Genomic DNA, 9,025 nt, shown 5'->3' with positions numbered 1-9,025 from the left:
CAGATTCTTGTGTTGCCTGCCGAGAGCTCTCCTGCTCCTCTTTCACTGAATGAGGACCAACTTAAAACCCTATTTAATAAATCTTCTGGACGCTGGTACCCTATGAAGGGGCCAGAGATGAAGGAAATGCTTCCATTCAAACATTTTGCTGGCATTCTGGCTTGTTTGATAAATGTGTGATCTCATTGTACAAAATGCTCTTGATTGTTCTAAACATCCTAAGCACAGTACGCTAACAAAAGAAACTATTAAGCATAGGTCCCTCTGCGGGGTGAGAAAGGCTCCACAAATATGATAGCCACAAACGTGCCTAATAAAAAATACTTTAGATAGAGATTAGCTGGCGACTTCTTGCAGGTGGTTAACTTTTAGACTAAAAGCCTGTTTTGTGCCATATCTGCTGTTTCTGCAGTCCTTCGCATTTCTGTTCTGTAAAAATGTAATCCTATCTAATTCCCATGGAGATGACGCTTATTAGAAAGAAAATAGATAAATTATTAAAAAAACAGGGTCGGCTACTGAAGTTGCTTAAGTCACACCAGGTGCAAGCCATAAAATGTTAGCAAGCCTGAAGGCCAAATGATAAGACTCTTGTGAACGAAAAAGTATGTGGGTGACATCCTGTTTCTGTTGAAGGTCAAGTTGCTGTAATGTTTTGAGATGCCCTGTGTGTAAGCAATGTGCACTTCCCCCAAAGATGTTGTTAAGGGTATAAAGGGGCCATGCAAAAATGAACTTCAGCCTTGGCCCCGAGCTCTGTCTCACTGTCCCTCTCATTCGCCGACGCCGTTCATCCTGAGGGTTCCCCTGGATCCTGCTGGGGCCGGACCCCGGCAACTCAATACGTTAGAACATGTTTTACATACATATGGTGTCTCTCCTGTGTGAAATCCTTTGTGTGATTGGAAGGCACTGAAATAACTGAAGGTTTTACCACACAGGTTACATTCATAGCATTTTCTCACCTCTGAATTCTTTCATGTATTCTGACAGGTTTAGGAGTTTTAAATGTTTTTCCACACTGTTTACATTGGTAGGCTTTCTCTTCATTGTGACTGTTTTCATGCATTCTAAGACAACTGGGAGAAATGAATGCTTTCTCACATTTCTGACATTTATAAAGTAAATCTCCAGTTTGTGTTGCCATGTGTTTTTGAAAAGTTGTTTTGCATAGGAAAATTTTCCCACATTCTTTACATTCATAGAATTTCTCCCTTCTGTAAGTTCTTTTGTGTGTTTGCAATAATTTTTTACATGGAAAGGCTTTTCCACACTGCTCACATTCATAGGGTTTCTCTCCAGTGTGACTTCTTTCATGTGCTTGAAGAAAACTTGGATAAAGGAATGCTTTTTTACATTTCTGACATTTATAATGTAAATCTCCAGTGTGTGTTACCATGTGTTTTCAAAAAGTGACTTGCCACATGAAGGCTTACCCACATCCCTTACATTCATAGGGCTTTTCTCCAGTGTGGATTCTTTCATGATCTCGAAGATTCTGGGCAGAAGTCAATTCTTTAGAACACGTTTTACATACATATGGTATCTCTCCTCTGTGAAGTCATATGTGTGCCTGTAAGGAACCAAAATGTTTGAAGGCTTTACCACACTGCTTACAATCATAGGGTTGCTCTCTGGTGTGAATTATTTCATGTATTCAGATTCCTTTAGGACTTGTAAAGGCGTTTCCACACCATTTACACTGATAGGGTTTCCTTCCATTGTGACTGCTTTGATGCATTGTAAGAGAATGGAGATAAATGAATGCTTTCTCACATTTCCTACATTATAAGGTAAATCTCCAGTGTGTGTTACCACATCTATTTGAAAAGTTGATCTCCACGCCAACGCATTCACACATTCTTAACATTCATAGCGTTTTACCCCTGTATGAGTATTTTTGTGGCTCTGGAGTGATTTTTCATGTGGAAAGACTTTTCCACATTGTTCACATTCATAGAGCTTCTCTCCAGTATGACTCTTTTTATGTGTTCTGAGAGCACTAGGAGAAACAAATGTCTGCCCACAAGTTTCACATTTATATACTTTCTTGTGGTACTTTTGATGGTCTCTTGGTTTGTATTCAATGTGACATGACATGTGTCTATTAAGGGATGAATGACTCAAGAAGAATTTTCCACATGCACTGCATTCCCATGATTTAAAACCAGCAGTTTTCTTCTTCACACTGAGAGCTGGAATAAGCTTCAAATTTTCTCCCCAAGAATGAATATCTTTCCTTTCAGAGAGTCTCTCTATCATAAGACTTCTGTAAATAATGAGAAGGACATTATTAATGATTTGCTTCTTAATTATATTTATTATGACTTGTAGGAATAGTGAGGTTTTTAATCTTTTGTGAATTGTTAGAAGTTGAATATACTGAATGTTTGGCAATAGGACTTCCCCTTTTCTATTAAAAAGTGATATTGAAATGTATCTTCCAAGGGCTTCCATGGTGGCTCAGATGGTAAGGCATCTGCCTACAATGCGGGAGACCCAGGTTCAATCCCTGGGTCAGGGAAGATCCCCTGGAGAAGAAAATGGCAACCCACTCCAGTACGCTTGCCTGAAGATTTCCAAGGACAGAGGAGTCTGGTGGGTTACAGTTCATGGGGTGACAAAGAGTAGGACATGACTGAGTGACTTCACACTCACCTAGAATTGAAATATAGGGTTCATGAATACTGACTGTACCTGCACTATATTGTAAACACTAAATAAACATTTATACCAAATTTAAGAAAATATTTTTCAGAGACATTTTCTAAGAATAACCAGATTTGAAGACAGGCATTCTGTTTTGATTATTTCTTTTAGAATTTTCATTACAGACCATGATTCCCACACGAGACATGCTTTGCATTGGGAGTACTGCTTGTATGCTCAGTTATGTCCAACTCTGTGATCCCATGGACTGTAGCCTGCCAAGCTCCCCTGCCCACTGGCAACAATACTGGAGTAGGTTGCCATTTCCTTCTCCAAGGGCTCTTCCCAACCCAGGAACTGAACCCACTTCTCCTGCATCTCCTGAACTGGCAGGATGATTCTTTACCGCTAACGCCACCTGAGAAGCATGGCTCACCTTAATTTTCTCCCCTGGTTTTTGAACTGATATCCAATATCATGATCTTCCTGTCTTGCTTCTGAAACAAAAATCCAGAAACATGATCTGGAAGTACTAGAAATTATGTAATAATTATTGGATTTTAGGTCCATTATGAGCTCTGATATAGTCTGGTTTACTTTTCTTTCTTTTTTTTTTTACCACTCTGTGCAGCTTGAAATTTTACTTCCCCAACCAGGGATTGAACCCAGGTCACAATAGTGTAAGTGCTGAATCCTAACCACTGGACTACTGGGAAATTCTATTCTGCCAGCCTCCCCATCCCTACTTTCTTACCAATATCCTCTCTTTTCATATTCCACATCTATAGACTGGTAAGAAACACTTGTTCTCTAATACACAAAGGGAAAGAATTTCTTCATTTTTACCTACTGATTACAAATTCCTGAAGTTTTCTAACATCACATCTCTGTAGAGTTTCCTCTGTGAAGAATCCAGTAAACCTCACTCCTCCAGGGTGAAGTTCACAGCCACATCCTCAAAGACCAGTGAGTCCTAAAACACCCAAAATATATGCACAGTAAGATGCATGAGATTAACAGAACTAGACACTCCCACTCCACCTATAGGAAAAGTACATATAATTCTGTTGCTTACAAAGTTATTCTATGACTTGATCATGAGAAACTTACTCTCCACACTTCTTCAATAACATAATGGCATCATAAAGAAATTAAAATTATTTACATATCACTTCTGTGGTCACAGTATCACTTATATTACAATCATGGCAGAACCCAGAGAATGTAGGAAAATGACAGAATTCCTTTACAAATGAAATGTCTTTTTTATGAGGTATAATTGCTTTACAATGTTCTCTTAGTTTCTACTGTAGCAAATATCATCATGTTTTATATCATATGCCTTTCACCTCTTTGTCAGGCTTATTACTAAGTATTTTATTTTATTTTTTTATGTGATTTTAAAAGATTGGTTTTTTTTAATACTCCCCCTTCATGGTACCATATTATTTATTCTTTAAATTACAGTTATACATTATGTACAAAAGACATTTTAAATATGAAGGCACAGGTAGATGAGAAGTAAAGGGATGGATGAAAATGTACCAAGTCAAAACCAACCAAATGAAACCTGACACTGGCATACAAATTTTAGACAATGTAGATTTCAAACAAGGAAAACCTCAGGGGTAAAGAGGGACTTTACCTAATGACAACAAGGTCCATTTTCCAAGAAGGCATAAAAGCCTTTCATGTGTACATACATAGCAACAAAGCACCAAAATACATTAAGACAAGATGTGAAGAAAGCGGGGAGGGGGACTTCCATGGTAGTTCAGTGGTTAAGAATCCACCTTCCAATGCAGTGGATGCAGGTTCAATCCCTGGTTGGGGAACTAAGATCCCACATACCATAGGGTGACTAAGCTCACTTGCCTCAACAAAAACCTAATGCAGCCAAATAAATATTTAAATATTTTTTTAAAAAAAGAAATGGGGAGGAATACATGAATCCATTATTACAGTCATTCATGAACACTCACTTATTATAAGCTATATATTACAGCAGGCAGAAAATCAGGGAGGACAGAGTTTAACTGAACACCACTATGATATGACTCATTTTAATTGTAATCTAAAAAATAATTCAAGGAACAAGAGCAGAATACACATTCTCCTGAAATTCATATGAACCATTCAACAAGACAGAACATTTTCTAGGACATATAGCATACTTATGAACAAATCTGAAAGAACAAAAATCATACAAACTATGCTCTTAGAACTCAAAGACATTCATATGGCAATCAATAGATGCAAGAGAATTGGAAAACTCTAGAACACATAAAGATTTTTTTTAAAGACATTTATAAATAACACCATGGTATCAAATAAGAAGTCCCAAGACTAATTAAAATTTCTTATATGCTAAATTGTGGGATGCAGTAAAAGCAGTGCCTACATAGAAGTTTATGCCATCACCAAAAACACTAGAAGAAAACAAAGATCCGTAAAAAATAATGCAAGCATCTACCCAATGAAACACTAAAGAGAAGAGCATAGCACAATAAAATTTAAAAAATCAGAAAGGAAATTAATAGGGTTTCCATGGTGATGCAGTGGGTAAAACTCCACAATCAAAATGCAGGAGGCCCGAGTTCTATCTCTAGTCAGGGAACTAGATCCTATATGCCACAACTAAGAGTTTGCATGTCACAATTAAAAAGATCCTACCAGGATGACACAACTAAGACCTGGTGCAAATAAATAAATATTTTTTTTAAATGAGCTATCACTATAGTTCTATAGCACTATATATATTTAATGACTAAAATGCAAAACACTCAGAACACCAAATAAATGTGAAGACAGCCCTCATTCACTGCTGGAGGGAATAGAATTTGGTACCCTACAAAGGAAGACAAGAGCTTTCTTTCAAACCAAAATATACTCCTACTATGTCTATTTTCCAGGCAAGAGTACTGGAGTGGGTTGCCATTTCCTTCTCCAGAGGATCTTCCCCACCCAGGGATCAAACCTGGGTCTCCCACATTGTAGGCAGACGCTTTACCGTCTAAGCCACCAGGGAAGTCACTATGTCTATTAAGACCCAGAAATTGCACTTTGTTATTTGTCTAAATGAGGTTGACTCATATTCACACAAAAGTGAAAAGTGAAAGTGAAGTCGCTCAGTTGTGTCCAACTCTTTTCGACACCATGGATTGTAGCCCATGGAATTTTCCAGGCAAGGGTACTGGAGTGGGTTGCCATTTCCTTCTCCAGGGGATCTTCCTGACCCAGGGATCAAAGCCGGGTCTTCCGCATTGCAGGCAGAGGCTTTACCTCTGAGCCATCAGGTATTCACAGAAAATGCATACACAAATCAAAACTGGCATGAGTTAACAGGTAAGCAACATATCCTGAAAGAGTCAAATAACCAGTGGTATATGCATGACATGTATATTCACTAACAAGAAGCGAAGTAGGAAGCTACGAAAATACAGAAAGGAAAGCTCAACAGTATATTGCTACCTGAAAGAAGTCAATCTGACAAAGCAAGAAACTGTGAGATTCCAAGCATAGGAGGACCTTCAAGTACCTCTCTTCACAGGCTCAAAGGGGACCTTAACCTGAAGACACTGATCTCAGGCTCTGCTCCCCACTACAGGTGCTCTCAACCCCTACTGAAAACAGTAAATACACAAATCCTGTTTGGCCAACCAGAGAAAATCATTCAAATTCAGTGTTTTTTGTAGAAATGAGAGAAGAAAATTCTAAGCCACTTCTCTCATTCACCCAGAAAACCCCAAGTATCTATTTCTTTCAGAAAAAATATATTGGACTTCCCTGGTGGCACACCAGATGAGAATCCACCTGCCAATGCAGATGATACCTGTTTGATCCTTGATCTAGGAAATCCCACATGCATGGGAGCCCGTGCTCTAGCGCCCCAGATCTGCAGCTACTGAAGCCTGCATGCCCTACAGTTCATGTTCCACAACAAGAGAAGCCACTGCAACAAGAAGCCTGTGCTGCACAATGAAGACTAGCCCTTGATCTCCACAACTAGAGAAAACACTCATGCAGCAATGAAGATCTAGCACAGCCAAAAATAAATTAATATGAATAAATTTTCTTGATGAAAAAATGTCAATCATTATTTCCAAGGCAAATTTATTTACTACACAATTAATCATATTTGAATGTGACTTCCCTGGTGGCTCAGTAGTAAAGAATCCATCTGCCAATGCAGGAGATTCAGGAGACATGGGTTTGATCCCTGGGTAGGGAAGATCCCCTGGAGGAGGAAATGGCAACTCACTTCAGTATTCTTGCCTGGAAAATCCCAAGGACAGAGGAACCTGGCAGACTATAGTCCATGGGGTCAGAAAGACTCCAACTCAAGAGAGCATGCACCTACTGTAGACATACTTGAATATTTTGTCTGCAACTCTAAATCCTAGAATATCATTTGAAATCAACCAGAAAGAACTAAAGAGTCCGAAAGAACTTACCATAATCACTTAGGGAATGAAAAAAAGTCAAACAAAAATTCCTCAACTCAAATGTAACACTGCAAACTTTTTTCCCCTGAAATTCACCCCTCTTACCTTTTAGCAACTATTGTATATGCTCTTTCGAGCTCTGTTAATTGAGTACATCTTACACTATTGAGAAAAGAAACTTAAATAAGTGAGGAAATCTTTTGAAAGGGACTAACCCAGCGACAGGCATGATTGATCGTCTGTAAAAGTACCCCGCCGCGCGCGCCCCCAAAATAAATACACTTCAGAAAACAATTTCCCACATGACGTCTCTTCCCAGAAAACAAAATCCGGAAGAGAACGAATTTCATACACCCACTTCCAAGTGGTTACTGTCGGCTTTCCGATCAGGTGAAATATCCACAGACCACCCCGTGACCCAAGGTAAAATGACATTCACGACTCTGTGCAAATAGAATAAACAATTAATAAAATATTCAGTTTGTTTGAAATGCAGGGCAGAGACGAAGAGTTGATAGGTTATTTGAATTGGAGAGGTGAAACTGGAGGGGAGAGATCCGGAAATTTAACGATTTATTGCTAGCCCTACAAGGAGCAACAAACGAGGACTAAGGTCTTCGATTTGAGACGCAGCTTCCCGAACATTTGGGAAACTCAGAGGAAACCGGGCGCCCGGGCGCAGAAAAGAGGAGCTGGGACCTTTCACAAGACAGGTAATCCCACGACCCAAACCTGGAGTCACAAAAACCATGCACGTGGTCATCGCACAATCTGGGGGAGAAGACGGGCTGCGGCGGCAAGGCCGCACCGAGAGGATCCGGGACCGAAGTTCCTGCGCGAAGTGACGGAACAAACAAAAATGCCAGGAGTCCCGGCTGCCGGGCCAACCACCCCGCTGTGAGCCAGAGGGGACTGAGCTCCGAGCGGAATCCAGACCCCGCGTATCCGCAGACTCCGGGGGGGACGACGCGGTGCCGGGTCAAAAGATGGCGGGTTCGGATCAATCCCTGCCCGGCGTCCCTAGCCCGGGTCAGCACACTCACCATTTCCAGGCTTCTTGGGATTATCTGAGTCCCTCCCAAGGACTCCAACGACCAGATCAGATGACAGGACGACTGAAGATGAGTAAGAGTGACGAGGCAGGTAAACCAGTGAGGAAAGAACAGGATGCTGGCGACTTCGCGCAGTGCAAGGAAGAAAACAATTCAGTTCCTGGGAGTGGAGGCGGGGAATTTCCCCGCCCACCGGACTCAGCGGCCTCCTGGTTGGACAGATTCCAATGCCCCGCCTCTCATGCTTGAGGGACAAGCTGTTGGAGAAGGGCTGGGACCAGTCCCTGTCCCGCACTTTTGCTTGGTGAAAGAAGTGTTTCCTAGCCGGGTTTACCTCTATGGTATTCTGCAGCTCTTCCTGCAATGAGATTCCTTTTTCTCAAATTTTATTATTATTTTTTATTTTTTAATTGGAGGATAATTGCTTTACAGTGTTGTCTTGGTTTCTGTCATGAAACAAAGGGAATATATAGTCACCATATATGTATATCACAGTCTGCAGGGAAGCTGGAGACTATACTTTTGATGCTAAGGTTTCACAACACTCATTGGCACGCACTTTAGGGTCAACATAGGCCATTCAACGTAAGTAACCAAGGCACTTTAGGATTTGTGTATTTTGGCAGGAGATAAGTTCTTGTAGTTTTGGTGCTTGTATTTAGTAGGAAAAGAGAGATGGTTAATAGACGGTAAAGCTTTGGTTTATGAAATGCAAATAAGGGCATTGAAGTGAAAGTATAAAATGTCATGTGACATAATACAGAGGTTGGGGTGTGCGTATATCTTTTATTTGATTCAATCAGTGAAGATGTCATTATTGATCACTTGTATTTCCACCACATAATACATCTTAAACACTTCTTCAGGATCTGCATTCTT

The 9,025-nt window shown here is 40.3% G+C and overlaps 1 long non-coding RNA gene across 1 annotated transcript; it reads right to left on the bottom strand.

Moving 5' to 3' along the window:
- Nucleotides 1–2,378: 2,378 nt before the first annotated feature.
- On the bottom strand, nucleotides 2,379–8,281 carry LOC136166117 (uncharacterized). The gene is made up of 4 exons (XR_010662854.1): nucleotides 8,138–8,281; nucleotides 3,496–3,622; nucleotides 3,086–3,146; nucleotides 2,379–2,658 (listed from the first exon to the last, which is right to left on the bottom strand). It is a non-coding gene; the product is annotated as an uncharacterized lncRNA (long non-coding RNA).
- Nucleotides 8,282–9,025: the final 744 nt, after the last annotated feature.

This window comes from Muntiacus reevesi, chromosome 1 (genome assembly GCF_963930625.1).
Source record: "Muntiacus reevesi chromosome 1, mMunRee1.1, whole genome shotgun sequence".
Taxonomy (NCBI): Eukaryota; Metazoa; Chordata; class Mammalia; order Artiodactyla; family Cervidae; genus Muntiacus; species Muntiacus reevesi.
The sequence above is the reverse complement of the archived record's forward strand: the minus strand, read 5'-3'. Positions and strand labels throughout refer to the sequence as shown.